The following is a 17,786-nucleotide window of genomic DNA, read 5'->3' on the forward strand; positions in this document are numbered from 1 at the left end:
GAAGGGGGGACTTTGATGTAATGGGTGGGTATGATATGAAGGAAGGGCTCTGATGTGATAGAAGGACTCTGATGTAATGGGGGACTATGATGTGAAGGAAGGGCTCTGATGTGATGGAAGGACTCTGATGTGATGGGGGGACCTCTGATGAGAAGTGGTGGGGGGGAACACTGATGTAAAGTTTCTTCAAGATGGTTGTATGCCTCATCCCAGACTCAGGTTTTCCCCTGATAACTTGCTTTTTAGACTGGGGTGCCTTGAGATTTTGCTTGCTTTTTAAAGGGTGCCACAATGAGAAACACTGTATTAATGAATGCAGAGCTATCTGAATTTGTGTCTTTTATATCTGCCGGGAGTTTAGCTTTAATGATGTTAATACCGATTACAATTTATGAACTTTTTATAAATCGTTTAGCTATGTTTCATGCTACTGCTTGTATAATTCATTTATGGATTTCCCCCTCCTCTTTTTCCTCTGGTGGTGTGCACGCCTCTCTTCCCTTCTCGCTCCTCTATCTCTTTGTATCCTGAGAGTGACCTCACTAATACACCCCCTAACTCAGCCACTTCCCCTACACTACACACAACTACTCAGCACTGTGTAGGGAGAAGAGTTCAGTCATTGCTGCTGGGAATCCTACAAAGGCAGAACGCTGGGGGGGACAGATAGTTATAAAAGGAAACTTAGCAGATCAGCAGGGGCTACATAGAGAACCTGAACCTGCACAGGGGTGTACGAACAATAGACCTGGTGACCGGAGAGACTCAGGACGGTTGCTGAAATGTGACAGATGAGGAAGGAAGTTGAAGATGGAGTAATAAACTGTAGGTACAGGAACATATGCACAGTCACCAAGATACCATATAGAGTAGAAATAGTTTAACGTTATTAACAGAAGTCTATACTATAAAGAGTGGACGGTATCAAGAGAAAGCTTTGGATAAAGAGATAAAGTTGAATACAGTGAGTTTCTACACCTTGGAGTGGACACAGGAGAGTGACCAACAATGGAATACTGGATAAAAATTGGACTTACTATGGCGATTATTGTGATATCAGGTAATGCTGTGTGGGTGATTGTACTGCTGATATCTGTATTCATGTGATGACCCTCTGAAAAGGTCCACGTTCTGGTCTCACAAGTGTCTTGTTGCCTCTGCTGTGGCTTTTTATGTTATACATCTCTTGGTTGGTCTCTGGTGGTGGTGGGACTACCACCACCTTTATTTACTACTTAGTGTACTCCTAATAGTTGTGCTGTCAATGTTACTGTTGTTGGTAGAAGTGTTATTGATAGCACTATTAAAGCCATTATTATCCTATTGGTACTGCTACAGCTAATACCATCAGGAGAGATGCTGCTATTGGCTGGATCACGTAGAATTCTCATCTCCATCAGGTACCCACATACATTGTTCATCATCAGCTATCAGGGGAACAGTCTCATCTCCATCAGATACCTGCAGATCTTATTGGTCATCAGCTATCAGGGGAACATTCTCTTCTCCCGTCAGGTACCCACAGACTTTGGTGGCCATCAGCAATCAGTGGAGCATTCTGTTCTCCTTCAGGTACCCACAGACTTTTAGATATCAGGGGAGCATTTTCATCCCAATCAGGTACCCACAGACATTGTTCACCATCAGCTATCAGGGAAACGCTTTCATCTCCATCAGATACCTACAGACCTTATTGGCCATCAGCTATCAGGAGAACATTCTCTTCTCCTTCAGGTACCCGCAGACTTTGGTGGTTATCAGGGGAACATTCTTATCTCCATTAGGTACACGCAGACATTGTTTACTATCAGCTATCAGGGGAACATTCTCATCTCCATCAGGTACCCACAGACATTGTTCACCAGCTATGAGGGGAACACTGTCTTCCCTTTCAGGTTCCCTCAGACATTACTGGCCATCAGCTATCAGGGAAACATTTTCATATCTTTCAGATATATCCTTATCTCCATCAGGTACCCACAGACATTGTTGGCCATCAGCTATCAGGGAAACATTTATATCCTCATCAGATACTCGCAGACATTATTGGCCAACACAGGGCCGTCTTTAAGGCAGGGCAAAAGGGGCAGCTGCCCTGGGCCCTGTCATTGTTGTGGGGCCCAAAACAGCTTCATCATACTTGCCAACTATCCAGGTTTAAATTCCCTTGTCCCTTGAAGTTTTATTCCTGTGCTGTGTTCTGATATCTGTGTGAAGTGCTGGTACTAATGCTGCCCAGCTCTGCCCTATTGTTGTGTGCAAGTGACTCACCTGCAGACCCTGTGTTTACATATAAATAACCGCCATTCATATGTAAATAGTGGCGACAATACTAAGTAAATAGCTGCGGCTGGCGGCATTGATATGTAAATAAAGGTGGCATGCCTATGTATATCATGCCCCCCTGCTGTGCGGAGGTGATGTGCTGTAACCTCTAGCAACCAATCAGTGAGCCCTAATGTGTGCTGTAACCTCTAGCAACTAATCAGTGAGCCCTAACATGTGCTGTAACCTTTAGCAACTAATCAGTGAGCCGTAACGTGTGCTGTAACCTCTAGCAACTAATCAGTGAGCCGTAATGTGTGCTGTAACCTCTAGCAACTAATCAGTGAGCCGTAATGTGTGCTGTAACCTCTAGCAACCAGTCAGTAAACAGTAATGATATGCTGTAACTGCTGGCAACCAATCGCAATTGCTGCCTGATCTGATACAGAAAACTGATTTTAGGTCTAGCTGCTATTGTATGTCTCAGAGCAGGTGGAGAGGGAAATTGCATGGGGGGGGGGCCCAAGAAAAATTTTGCCCAGGGCCCAATCTATATTAAAGACGGCCCTGGGCTAACAGCTATCAGGGGAACATTCTCATCTCCATCAGATACCCGCAGATCTTTTTGGCCATCAGGGGAACATCCTTTTCTCCTTCAGCTACTCATCTCCATCAGGTACCCACAGACATTGTTCATCATCAGCTATCAGGGGAACATTCTCATCTCCTTCAGGTTCCCGCAGACAATACTTGCCATCGGTTATCAGGGGAATATTCTCATATCCTTTAGGTACCTGCAGACATTTTTGACCGTGAGCTATCAGAAGAACATTCTTGTCTCCATCAGGTACTTGCAGACAATCAGCTATCAGGGGAACAATCAGATAGATTAGTTGGTCCAACCTTGTACATACTCTTCTGCAAGCCAAAAGACTAAACAGAAACACTTGGCTAAGTGAACTGTTACATTTTTGACAATGCACCAGTAGATATGGGCATCAGGTTGGTCAGGTCACACCTACCTGTTCAGCTGTCCTCCAGTGCCTATGAAGATCACTTAAATTACATTAAGTATGTCCATGCCAAGTCCATGCCACTGATACATATCAATAACACCATTATGATTACTCGTATTAATGGAACTTCTAAGTCTGCACTCACACCTTAGCAGAGTATATTCCCAATATTTGAGGAGTTTTCAAGCAATTTCCAGGCATATGACATGCTTCTTACAGGCACATTTGCATGAGTATGAGTCTTCAGGCATTTGTTTTCTGGATTGGGCAAGGAAAGGAGAGTAGTTCTATAGGAGAAGAGGACTTCATCAGGTGTAAAAACTCCAAATGGCAAAACCATGGGTATTATGCATTTACAGGCTTTCTTATTGAAGCCTATATAATAAAAAAAATGCCTGAATACACTTATGAAATAAAAAATATAAAATAAGCTCATGTACCTGTCTGCGCATAGGGCGTAATGTGTAGGATGACTGATGCCTGTTTACAAGTGTAAACAGGAACAATTTGAAAGAATAGAATTCTGCATAGTAAGGCTAAGTCAGGCATAGGGCAAGCAGAAGAACACACAAGTGTGAATGAGGGCCGATGCTTCACTTAAGCCAGCCCAAAATCTGACATGCTGGTTGTACCCAAGTCAATCAATAGATCGACTTGGGTACATTCAGCCTGCCCATAGACAGTTCAGATTTCATCCGGATCAGCAGGATCCGGCTGAGATTGAGCAGGCTGAATGTACTCAGGTCCGTCCATCGATCAATCTGAGTACAACCAGTCAGATTTTCGGTATTCAATTATTGTCAGCAGCAGTCCAGCCAATTGCCAGCAGAAAATCGCACCATCTATGGCCTGCCTAATACAGCTACTACTCCTCTCCCTTCTACTCCTGTCATTTTTATGTTTTATCAGTGCTGCTAACACTTTTTTCATTGTAAATAAAGTCCTGGGTACATGTTGTAAAGTATGTCCAGCAAATCAACATGAACCTAAACCGGTATTTGAAGGAGCATAAGTAATCCAAGACCTTATTGGCCAGCATTTTGTTGGATCGCAGCCCACATATGGCTTGTAGTATCCAAGTACCGATACTATTGCTACTGGTAAAACTAATACAAATGATTACAGTTGCCACCCAGGCCTTTTTTCTTAGAGGATAGGTTTAAGTACTCCCCCCTTCCAAGCACCCCCTTGTCTCCATTCCCTACCCACCTCCAAGCACAATCATGTGCAGCCAACAACTATAGATCTCCCCCAACAACAATTAATCCCCCAGCAACAATAGACCCCCCCAATATAACAATACAGTAGATCTCTCAGCTGCCAGAATCAGCAGACCCTTCCCTCAACAGTAGATCCTCCTCAGCAACAATTGAACCCTTAGCAAAATAAGATCCCCACCAGCAACATATGATCCTCGCCAGCAACAATAGAACCCCCAACAACAATAGAGCACCCGAGCAACAATAACCTCCCGCCAGTAAATAATACAGTAGATCTCCTGGTAGCCAGCATCAGTAGACCTCTATATATAAGACCGCGCCGCAAAAATAGATCTCCCACCAGTAAAAATAGACCTCCCAGCAACAAATGATCCTCCAGCGACAATCGATCCCCCCAGCAGTCAGCATCAATAGACTCCCTAGCACACGCTAGCACCCCATCAAGGGCTGAAGGTCCCCCCATGTTCCCCCTGAAAAAAAAAACCTGCTGCCACCAAAAAAGCTTTTGTTACTTCTGCTGTTCCTACTTGCAGATCTTAATACTACAACTACATCTGACAATGTTACTACTAACTCTGTAGGCTTTATTGTAATGATTGTCATTGTATGAATACCATTTCTTCTCCCACTGTTGGGATCACTATTTTTTTGTCCTGATAATTAATAATTCTGCTTTTACAGTGGTTACTGCTGGTGATTCCTTTGCTACTTCTATTGCTATTAATGTCACCTATTTCTATTTATATGTATGCCGGTATATTAAGAAGCATTTACAGACCAGACAATGAGGGCGCAGGTCAGGGTGTTTGCTGGGTCATGGCCAATTAAATCAGTCCTAAGTCTGTCATATTGCTCTAATTCAGTTTTAAAATATGTACTGCAGGCTGATTTTCTAACTCGCTGATCTAAATGATTTATATAAAGTTATTTTAAACTTAATATGTTAAGCGACTCAACCCCTCGTCGCTATAAACAAGGAAATCTCCCGATGCTTGTGTCTTTATTTAGCCTCTGCAACGCTGGCATGTCTGAGTGTGGTGAGATTGGTTTCAAAGGCATGCTTTGTGGCTGGGTGGAATCTATGATGTGTATGTGTATTTATGTATATCCCAGATTCAGACAGCCCCAATATAATACACTGTGCTTTGGGCCACATTCACACTTCTGCAAACATTTTGTTGCATGAGTGAATGTACAGTACACCAATGTACAGTGTATGTGCATTACAATGCCTTGCTATTTATTATCAGTTTCCCTTAAGTGCATATACAAGGACTAAACAAATGCACCTGAACCACATCACATGGAATAAATACAATACACTTTGCCTAGAGGCAGCTATGTTTTGACACATGAAGGTATGTTGAGGCCTCATTGAAAATGAATTGTCACAATCAACACAATGAATGTAAACATGTTGAAAAATGTTCATGCGATGCGACGTGCACAAGTGTGAATTGACCCTTGCAAACTACATTTCTCTCTCCCTTGAAGAAGCTCCCATTCATTAGGGCTCATGCACACCACCACAGGAAGAAAAAATGCCACTGTTAGGGGCATTTGGTGTTTTTTTTTTGTATGTCCATAAATGCAGCTGCATGTTATTTAATGTGGCCATGCACATACAGGTGTCTATAAGCATATCTGTGCAGTGTTCAGGGGCATAAAAAAGCTCCAAAGTTAAATTTGCAGAGGTGGGTCTGAGCATGATTTACACAAAAGTGTGTGTATTCACATACATTTTTTTCTAGTGGCCAGAATAAATTTAAATTCTAGTAGACACAATTATTTTATGCTTACAAACAGCATATGCCTGTAACGCACATAAATGCGCATAAAGGGGTAAAGATACAATAAAATGCAGTATAAATTCATATTCCCCAGTGCATGAGATATTCACAACAAACTCACCTATTGTTCCATGTATCCATGCTTTATTTTGTTGAGAAACACCCCCCTAGCATTTCTATCTGCTGCCATCTAGGGTAACGGCCAGTGTCGGCTGGTGCTCCATTTTTGGGGGGGGTAAACAAACCACCCGCTGCCCCCCCCCAGTTTAGTTGGTTGGTCACTCAGTCCACCATCAGTCAAACCCTCCCCCCACCCCATCGCTCTCTCGCTCATTCATTCGACCTCCCACCAGTCCCGCACTTACCCCATCTAGGTCGTGGGGAGCTTTGGGTCTCACCTGTAATCTCCTCCTCCTCCTCTTAAGACCCACTTCCTGATTGGCCATGGAGTAGAAGGAAGACAATAGTGAATATTAATTTGCTATTGTCACACAAGTGGGTGGGCTCAGTCTCTAATCATGTGCTTAAAAAAAAACATTAAAATCCATGCGCCTGGCACCCTGCATGTAGATTAGGAGCCAGGCACATGATTTAGGGGGACGATGCCCCTGCACCCCTAATGGAGCAGCCACCACTGGTAAAGACAGATGATTCATGTAGCATTTACTTCCTGAAATCCATCTGCCTTTAGCTTAGGCATGCAGGCAGAAGAGTGTGCTTAGCTGAGAATGTCCCTCCTCCCCTCCTTCAAGCAGGGGTACCCTCCTCATCTCCGGTGTCACATTTGACACCTTTCAGGGGGGAGGGGGTGCAGATACCTGTCCACGGGAGTCTATGCCTCTTCCTGTCCTGCTGCGCTGTCTGCTGGTCCCAGAGACAGCGCGGACCATTCTCATTGCGCTGCGTGACTCGCGCATGCGCAGTAGGGAACTGGGAAGTGCAGCCGCAACACTTCACTTCCTGATTCCCTCATCGAGAATGGCGCCGCCATCGCTGAACTCCAGGAAAGGTAAGTGTCCATTTATTAGTCAGCAGCTGCAGTATTTGTAGCTGCTGGCTTTTAATTAAAAAAAATGTAGGTGGACTCCCTCTTTCAGATGAAAGAAAAAAAAATTCATGATGACTTCTGGGATGTGTTATTATTTTGGCCTAGGCCAGAAACCAATGAAAAAGCAACTGAAGAAATGCAAATAAAGAAAATACAAGTGAAAATAATATACCTCCCTACCTATAGTCTCATGCCAGCAGCATAAGGATTAAAAAATAGTTAATGTCAATTGAGAGAATTTAGTTGTGCTTTAACATGGTGAGTCATCAGCTAACCATTTAATTCAACTCTTGGGTTGTGGGAGAAAACCAAAGGAACTGGAGATTGCCCAGCAAATCACAGGGAGAATATTTCATGCAGATAGAATAGCTATGCTGCCCATGGCATCCAATCAGTAATTTCCACCCATTGAACTGAGCTATAAACTCATAAAGATGGGATCAGATGCTGTAACTGCATACAAAACTCCTGCCATTATGGTAGTTTAGAACCATCTAACTCATTTTATTTGCCGTAGGTGATTCCTAACCACCTAACTGCAATCTGTACCCAGAGGATTATATGTGATGTTCTCCGGGGGTAACTTGCTTGGTAAAATAATTTTAATTGTGCTGATAATTCTCCCCAGCCAAAACCACTATCCCCATTCCCAAAGTTGCAAAAGTTCAATGCAAAGTTGAGAGGAGCTGTTGTGCCGTCTTGTGAGCAAAGACATGGTCTCACTAATCCGGTATGGGCATGGCTTGACCTTCTGAATTCTGAAGTCCAACAATCTGGCAAGAGTCTCTGATGCTTTTGGTGGTGGAAAGCGTGTCACAGAGGAGTCTCACTTTTGGAGCTGTAGCAAGGCTCTATGCCCTGGAGGACTTTGTTTTTGGATGTTTTTCCACTAAAAGTGTGGTGGAGTTTAGCTTTTGGAGGAAGCGCTGTCAGGGCTGGGCTCAGCCCTTCCTTCTCTGAGCTGGCCGCTCAGCTGTCGGCTAATTGCCAGCTCCCATCTCTATCCACAGTTACTCAGCTGTTGTTCGTATACTACTTGTCAGTCCTGCCTACTTAAGCTGTCCAGTCTAGAGGGTATTGGTCCACATTACAAGAAACATCTCCTGCGGTCCTGTTTAAAGAGTGGCTTTGCTGACATCCCTTCTGGCTCCAGATCCTGCTTGTTGTTCCACTACTTTGACCCTTGACTTCTGGCTTGTCTGACTATCCTTTCCGGTTACTGGGCTATGTTTTGACTACATTTGTTCTTTTTACTTTGATTATTAAACAAGTGCGATTTAGCTGTACTTCTGTCTCAGCCTGATTTCATGGTTTCTGACACGCTGCTTGTATTGTTGTGGTTGCGCAATACAATATTTCTGTCATTACCCTCATGCAATATAGTGTATATCACCCAATGTTCATATAACTGCCTTGTCTACTTGCTCTTTTTACAATTGCTTAATTGCGCAACCTTTGTACTTTCGGAAAAGTTTCAGTAAAAACAAATGAACAAGAACTGTACTTTTCTTGTGGATCATAGGCGTGCACTTACTTTTGCTCTCCTGTGATCCAAAGTCAGCTAATAGCAGGCTATTGCCTGCTGTTAGCTGACATTACAGAGCCGCTCCAGGATCTGGAAGTATCCTGACAAACCTCTCCAGCTCCGTGCTCACTGGCAGTGTCTGCTCTCTGCTCGAATGCAGACCAAGATCTGAGCGGTCAGTTCTTGGTCTTAGAGAGGACATGGGACATCTGCAGTATCACACCAATGCTACAGCATGGAGGTATGTGTGCTTGTTTTTTTTTTTTTTCTACACCTTTCTTTTAAGTTTAATTAAGTTGAGTAAACGGTTGTTTAACAGACACATAGTAATGTAGGCACTGATAGGTTTTTTATGGTAGGAAATATTGTATTATTGGTCAGTTTAATGGTGTTGACCTAGCTGGGAGACTGTTGATTGGCTCATTAACACCATTGTGTACTGTATCGTGTATGTCAGTAACCCGGTCATATGATGATATCCCAGCAAAGTCCTGGCTTGTGTCTCAATTGCTGCTGGCGCCACTGGAGTGTAAAATCAGCAAAATTACGAAAGCTTGATGAGACACAAACTGTAGCTTCAGCATGCACTGTATTCTAAATATTTAATGGACTAAATATTTTATCCATGGTGTTTCACAACTTGGCAGAAGTGTGTAACAAAGTTGCAGTTTTTGCCTCCTTTACTTATATTGTTTTTATCATTACTGTATGACCCTAAGGGCTTTTTAACACTGGCAGCTGGAGGTTGTAAAAACAGGCGGCTGAGTCCACCTGCTTCCCACCAGAATATGTAAACAGCGCTTAGAGGTTTCTCGTTGGGCACCTAAAATAATAGAATATGTCCAGGAATGTTCTGTATGTAGTAATAGATCTTTCTTGGACCAGAAAATGGAAAGTCTTTTTGTTTGTATTTCCTTAAACTAAAGTGACACTAAACTGATATCTTAATTCTCCAAAAATAATCCATCCAAATCCACTACTTAATGACCCAAAGTCTATTTCCATGAAATTGTTTTCTTACTGTGTTTTTAAAGCTCCTTGTAATTTTGTTTGTGAACAGTCAACTGGGATGTGAAATCCGTGCAGTGGCATTGCCCCAAACACACCATGGCTCTAGAACAGCCTTTCCCAATCAGGTTTTCTATCACTGTTCCTTGGAATCCTAGGGTTCCTCCAGAGATTGCTAGGAATTCTTTGGCCAATGACCAATTTCTGGAACAAATGTTATCAGCCAGGGTTCCATGGAATTCCAGGGCTCCTTCAGAAGTTGCTATTGGTTCTTTGGTCAGTGAGCAAATTCTTGTTCAGCCTTTCTCAATTGGGGTCCAATGTAATCCTAGGGTTCCTCCAAAAGTTGTTAGGACTTCTTTGCTCGGTGAGCAATTTCTGCCTCTCAGACATGACACCAATGACCCTTTCAGCTATCTTTAAAGGGGCAATCCTCTCAATGACCATTAATGTAAGGAGCAATCTTTCCACTGACCACCGTAATATTGTATCATGAGCTGCAGATAGAGTAATTATTGACAGGGGTTCCCTGAGACCTGAACATTTACTGGTTCCTCTAGGTTACAAAACATTGAAAAAGATCACTCTAGAACAGTGTTTCTTAACTTTTTTTTTTTAGTCAAGGCACCCTTTAAAACTATGCACAATCCTGAGGCACTGCATTCTACAATTTAAAAAAATGAATAGTTTTACATATCAAAGCATCATTCATTCATGCAGGACAGGCAACATTAGAGGGAATTTATTCTTCCAAAGCAAATACACCTTTGCACACTGGTACTGACTAGTATTCCAATGTTTCTCTTCTCCTGCAGTTTCTAACCCTCACTCAGCTAATGTGACTCTAGTGCTGGCAGAAGGAGACAGGAAAGTAGCAAACAAGGATGTTATGTAGGCACCCAAAGTCCCTTAGGGCCCTTTCACATGGGCTGTCCGATCATGTCCGCCTGTCAGTATTTCAGAATGACTCTCCATTCACCCCTATGGAGCGGGGATGTCAGCGATGACATGTCCACTGACAACCGGCGCAATCCAATCCTGCCCGCAAAATCCAGACAGATGGTGGTCCTATTTTTCATTCGTCTGATCAGATATGATCAGATGAAAATAGACAGAAGTGATCCTCCGCTGGGAAATCGGATTCCATCCAACGGAGGTGCCCATGTGAAAGGGGCCTTAGGGCGCCGACGACTGGAAGGTTGTAATAGTTCACAATGAAAACCTGTAGCTTTGTGTAACTAAAAGGCAGGCTTGATCCACCTGCTGGCTTGTGTACAATTTTTGGGCAACCTGGAGGCACCCTGGTTGAAAAAGGCTGCTCTAGAATAAGATAAGCTCTCCAAAAACAGAAAGTTGAAACAACAATTATAATAAACAGACTGTCTATAGCAGTCTTCTGTATATGTAGGTCCCTAAATATTATTTGGTTTTAATATAGTATTGATGGCACTGTTGAAGTAACACTGGTAGCACTGTGATTACTGTCTCATAGATGAAACCAATTGGATTTGGCTGTTTTCGGCAACACACAGGGGGTTATTTACGAAAGGAAAATTCACTTTGCACTGCAAATGCACTTAGAAGTAAAGTCGCTGTAGATTCGAGGGGGACATACAAGGAAAATTAAAAAAACAGCATTTTAGCGTGCACATGATTGGATGATAAAATCAGCAGAGCTTCCACTCATTTCAGATCTACCCGTTAGATTTAGAGCGACTGCACTTTCAAGTACACTTGCAGTGCAAAGTGGATTTGCCTTTTCGTAAATAACCCCCACAGTCTCCCTTACAGCTACCAATAAATATATAATTCATTTGTGAGAGGGTACAGCATGATGCGGCAAGAGTAACTCACACACAGTTTAGATGCAATAGAAAGAACTTTTATTGTAGTCAAAGTTTAACAGTTCACAACAAGCCCAGCAAAAGGTAGCCCAACCAGGAACACTCACGGATGAGCAGCTGATTGTAGAGAGTAGATCTCAGCTGAACTGACAGCGTCTGTCTTGAGGGGTGGAATGAAGGCCTCTTGAGCACCCTCCCAAGGGAAAGGGAGACTGATGGGGGCATGGCCAGGTGCCGGACAAGGGAAATGATTGGTTGAAACATGGGGGATGGGACGGGGAGGAGCTCAGGGAACGTGTGCCCCAGAGAATTCTGGGCCTTTCTTGGCTCTTTCGGAAGAGTCAGATGGAAGAGCTACCCACTCTCCCGTCCCTTTTTTCCTCTGGTATGTCACAGCTTGCTGCGGTTTCTTGACCTTGCTAGCATTTAAAGTTGCTGTAATGGGCAATGAAACATTGGAAGTAGGCTGTCTGTCTAACTCTTATGGTAAGAACAGGCCCCACTTCTCCCTTTTGGAATTAAGTGCCCACAGTTCAACTGTGACTGGCACTAGTTAAATACGTTCAAATATTATGTATTGGAATTTAATAAAGCTGTGGCCTTGCACTTTCCAACCTAATGGTTGTAAGTGTCTTATTTAATGGGGTAAAGGGCAACGGTGGTGGGAGATTTGATCCCCTTGTGTTACGTTCATTGGGACCTAGGCCCATTGCGCCTCAGCAGTCATGTGGCCTGACTGGTTCATGCCCATTGGGTGAGTTTCCAGACGTGGCAGATCCCTAGACTTTCCCTACTTGTCTGGTACCTTTTTCTGCGACTGTTACTGTACCTGATACATGAGAGACCTGTCCCACGCTTCCCATACACTAAATGAGCACTCAGGAGCTTAAATAGACTTTTCCTGACCCAAGATGGCCACCAGAGTTACATGGGCTGTCAGCATCCAACTGGATCACTGCCCCCGTGACCCAGAGACCCATAGAAGAACTATGTTCTTTTTGACTTTCTCTCCCCCTACATTGCTGCTGCGGTTGAGTGCCACCAGCAGTGGAGAAAATAGACTACACCTGCCTACACATTGACTTCCTTGACTGAATACCAATTATTGGACTGTTTGATAGACTCACATATTACAAAGTTTTGATAACTCTAAAAAATAATAATATCCTGTGTATGGCAAGTTTAAGAGGGCATTTCACTTACTTTGGAGAGATCTCCTCTCACTTCTTGCTGTGTTTTTAGGGTCACAGATGGAAAAAATCTCACAGGGTTCTTAACCATTCCTTACTTTATTGAAAGTGCTGGCTTTAGATAAACTTTAAGGAGAATATTTGGGTTTGCCCTTTCAGGACAACATATCAGGTTCTCTTGACAGGCCTCCCGCTACCTACTGATACTAACCTTTTGCTCCTTTGTTTGCTAGAGCCATGGGTATTATCCTTGTGTAAGCTCTGTGTGAGAGATTGGACAGGGAAAATTACTTACTCCACTCGACTACTGTACTTGACAGACCTGGTGACTGGATGCTCAGACCCCAGAATTGCATGCTGGAAGTAAAGCTGACCATAGCTGGATCAAAATTCGGCCACTTTAGCAGGAACTGACCGAATCTCAATTCATCTTTATCCACTCTCGAACATGACTGCTGGTAAATTTTTGTTCGATCAGTCAATCGGCTCCAGCACTAATCAATGTGTTCTGGCAGCAGAGGAGCCCCACTGTCAGAATACTTTAGCAGAGTGGAGAGGATTCCTCCATCCACCTTGATGTTTTCTTTCCGATCAGCCCATCTATGGCCAATTTAAGGAGGTTAGATGTTCACCATAGTCAGAATTTTCAGTTTTTTCCAAGCGGCAACAATTTTTCCTGAAGGGATAAGTAGATTGGTGGGGGGGGGGACCTGTAAGGAGACCCTGTCACTTTCTCTGGTTGGGTAAAGTGGCAGATTCTCTTATATACTGGGATTATTGATGGATTGATATGATGACTACCTACGTCACCTGACTCTCTGAGCCCCCCCATCCATCATCCCAGTAATTCCGACAGCATGATGCATGCACACATACAGAAGATCTTGTCTTTGTCCATATAGGTCAGGCGTGGCAAAGCTTTTCACAATGAAGAAAGTTCCAACTATGAACCGTGTAATTCTTCAAAATAGTTTAGAAATACACAGTTAGGTCAGTACAGCTTCACTTTAGAGAAGTAGCTTTCAATGACTGTGCTAGTCTGTCACTGATATGACCTTTGATTGGAAAATATATTATCACAGTATCTTTCTGAATAAAAGAGAAGTAGCTAATATTGTCTTTTTTTCATGGAAGGTTTGTTTTGAGTCACGTAGTCAGACACATATAATTACATCTCATATTATCATAATTGCATGTTAATTTGATTTATAAAATTATGAGAATTTTCTATTTTTTACCAGTATGAGAACTTTTCTTTTTCAATATGACTTGCGTAATGGGTATAGTATGAAGAGGAAGGGCAAGCTGGCCAATGTATGGTATCTTTTGTTTTGAGGAAGGGGACTTTATTACGTCATCTGTGTTCAGTTTGCAAAATTCTGTACTATACTGCTTTTTGTTTGAATTGTCTGTAGGACTGGGAAGTGAAAAAATGATCTACTAATTTGTAACTTTAAGATAATGTAACCAAATCAAATCAGCTAATTTTATAATTAAAGTACTGGTACATTTGGGCAAGGTAAAACCATTAGGCTCCATTCACACCCGAGCAATCTGCAGCGACAGCTGCTGCAGCTCGCTTTTCTTTAGCTTTTTTTTGTTTTTTAGTGGAGCATTTTTGTAGCGTTACCATTCATTTGAATGAGCCTCCCTCTGCTCCAAAGAAGCTCATGTATTAAATCTTGGCACACAGCCAGGAGCGTTTGCAGTTGCAATTTTTGCCATGATTGTAGCGCGATTTGTCACTTGACAATTGCGGAAAAAATCACCTGACGTTTTGGGTACCAGTAAGAAATAATAGCATCGCAAATGCGTTCTGCGTTTTGCCATGATTCTGGAATCAAGGACAAAATTGCGGCGATTCCGTCCGCGTTTCACACCTATGCAGTTTTAGTGCTTTTTGCATTTTGCAGATTTGTACCGCAGTCCATTTAACATGGTTTCCTATGGAACACGTTCTGCAGAGCAAATCTGCAAAATGCAAAAAGCACAAAAAATGCATAGGTGTGAATCCAGCCTTAGAGTGTGTTTTCATCAATACAAGAGTATCTTAAGCCTGATATATATTAAGCACTTCCGCTCTGGAAGATTTACCCCCCTTCCTAACAAGGCCATTCTTTTGCAATACTGCACTGCGTTACTTTAACTGACAATTGCGCTTTCATGCAACACTGTACCCAAATAAAATTTTAGTCCTTTTTTCCCACAAATAGAACTTTCTTTTGGTGGTATTTAATCACCTCTGTGTTTTTTTTTTTGTCTTTTGCGCTATAAACAAACGGCCATCAATTTTGAAGAAATAATAAAAAAGTATAACTTTCTCCTATAAAACATATTCAATAAAAGATTTAAAGAATCAAATGTATTCATTAATTTAGGCCTATATGTATTCTGTTACAAATATTTGGTAACAAAAATCCCAATAAGTGTATATTGATTGGTTTGTGCAAATGGTATAGCGTCTAAAAACGTATACGCTATACAGTCCGACTTATAGAGGGACTGTGATATTGTGGCTGACATATTGGACACTTATTGACACTTTTGAAACTTTTTTGGGGACCAGTGACAATACAGTGATCAGTGCTAAAAATATGCCCTGTCATAATGACACTGGCTGGGCTGGCTGGCAAGGTGTTAACATCATGGGTTAACTGTGTGCCTAACTGGTGTTTTTTCACTGGGTGGGAGATGCTTGTACTGGAGAAGGCATCAATCCAAGTCCCTGCATTGCAGGAACACAGGATCCATGCTTTCCTTACTGACAGATCGGCATTCTGCCTGTATACCAAACAGCAGGCATCGGTGGACATGTGGTCCGTGTGGCCCAATGTGTAGAATCACAGCAGGAGCAAGCCGCCGATACTCACGCCCGATACTCACGCCCGATACTCACGCCCGATACTCGGAAGTGCAGGATCATGTACATATACAGTTGTGCTCATAAGTTTACATACCCTGGCAGAATTTATGATTTCTTGGCCATTTTTCAGAGAATATGAATGATAACACAAAAACTTTTCTTTCACTCATGGTTAGTGTTTGGCTGAAGCCATGTATTATCAATAAACTGTGTTTACTCTTTTTAAATCATAATGACGACAGAAACTACCCAAATAACCCTGATCAAAAGTTTACATACCCCAGTTCTTAATACCGTGTATTGCCCCTTTAACATCAATGAACAGCTTGAAGTCTTTTGTGGCATTTGTGGATGAGGCTTTTTATCTACTCAGATGGTAGAGCTGCCCATTCCTCTTGGCAAAAAGCCTCCAGTTCCTGTAAATTCTTGGGCTGTCTTGCATGAACTGCACTTTTGAGATCTCCCCAGAGTGGCTCAATGATATGGAGGTCAGGAGACTGAGATGGCCACTCCAGAACCTTCACTTTATTTTGCTGTAGCCAATGACAGGTCAACTTGGCCTTGTGTTTTGGATCATTGTCAAGTTGGAATGTCCAAGTACGTACCATGAGCAACTTCCTGGCTGATGAATGCTAATGTTCCTCCAGTATTGTTTGATAACATCAGCGATCTACCTCCGTGTTTCACAGTAGGAATGGTGTACCTTTCATCACAGGCCTTGTTGACTCCTCTCCAAATGTAGCATTTATGGTTGTGGCCAAAAAGCTAAACTTTGGTCTCATCACTCCAAATGACTTTGTGTCAGAAGGTTTGAGGCTTGTTTTTGTGCTGTTTGGTGTATTGTAAGTGGGATACTTTGTGGCATTTGCGTAATAGCTTTTTTCTGGCAACTCGACCATGCAGCTCATCTTTTTTCAAGTCCTTAGTCCTTATTGTGCATCTTGAAACAGCCACACCACATGCTTTCAGAGAGTCCTGTATTTCACCTGAAGTTATTTGCGAGTTTTTCTTTGCATCCTGAACTATTTTCCTGGCAGTTGTGGCTGAAATTTTAGTTGGTCTACCTGACCATGGTTTGGTTTCAACAGAACCCCTCATTTTCCACTTCTTGATTATAGTTTGAACATTGTCATTCTCAATTGCTTGGATATCTTTTTATATCCCTTTCCTGTTTTATACAGTTCAACTACCTTTTCCCACGGATCCTTTGACAATTGTTTTGCTTTCCCCATGGCTCAGAATCCAGAAACTTCAGTGCAGCATTGGATGAAAGATGCAAGGGTCTGTCAGGAGTCCAGAAACTCACTGACCTTTTATACACACACTAATTACAAGCAAACAGATCACAGGTGAAGATGGTTACCTTTAATAGCCATTCAACCCCCTTTGTGTCATGTCAACTTGTGTGCATGTTATCAGATGAAAATCACCAAGGTATGTAAACTTTTGATCAGGGTCATTAAGGGTGGTTTCTGTTGTCATTATGATTTAAAAAGAGTAAACACAGTTGATTGATAATAAATGGCTTCAGCCAAACACTAACCACGAGTGAAAGAAAAGTTTTTGTGTTATTAATTGTAAGTAAACCTGTGCGGCGCGGCTGTCCTGTAGTAGTAAAACTGCTATAGGGCGGTAGAGAGAGAGAGAGATACCCCCATCGGCCACTTTATTAGATACACCTGTTCAATTGCATGGTAATACAAATTGGTAATCAGCCAATCACATGGCAACAACTCAATGCCACCACATCCCAAAGGTGCTCTATAGCAGTGGTTCTCAACCCTGTAGTCAAGTAACCCCAACAGGTCATGTTTGCAGGTTTTCCTTTATCTTACACAGGTGCTTTAAAGGAGTTGTAAATCCTCACAATTTTGTTCTGCAGCAGCCCCCCCAGAGCCCCCCCTTTTCTTATCTGATTGTTCCAGCAATGGGGATGAGCACTGAAGACCCCAGCTGCTGTCTCGGGTCTTCATTGGATAGATTGATAACAACAGGAGCCATTAGCTCCTGCTGCTGT

The 17,786-nt window shown here is 42.6% G+C and overlaps 1 long non-coding RNA gene across 2 annotated transcripts in view; it reads left to right on the forward strand.

Moving 5' to 3' along the window:
* The first annotated feature begins 547 nt into the window (after positions 1 to 547).
* The window catches only part of LOC143960996 (uncharacterized), a 47,358-nt gene continuing 30,119 nt past the window's right edge, over positions 548 to 17,786 (forward strand). For both annotated transcript variants that reach the window (XR_013270394.1, XR_013270393.1), the window contains exon 1: positions 548 to 1,060. This is a non-coding gene — a long non-coding RNA (uncharacterized LOC143960996). The remainder of the gene's footprint in view (positions 1,061 to 17,786) is intronic.

Source organism: Lithobates pipiens, unplaced genomic scaffold, assembly GCF_037356315.1.
Source record: "Lithobates pipiens isolate NorthernLeopardFrog02 unplaced genomic scaffold, aLitPip1_a1.2 Scaffold_8, whole genome shotgun sequence".
Taxonomy (NCBI): domain Eukaryota; kingdom Metazoa; phylum Chordata; class Amphibia; order Anura; family Ranidae; genus Lithobates; species Lithobates pipiens.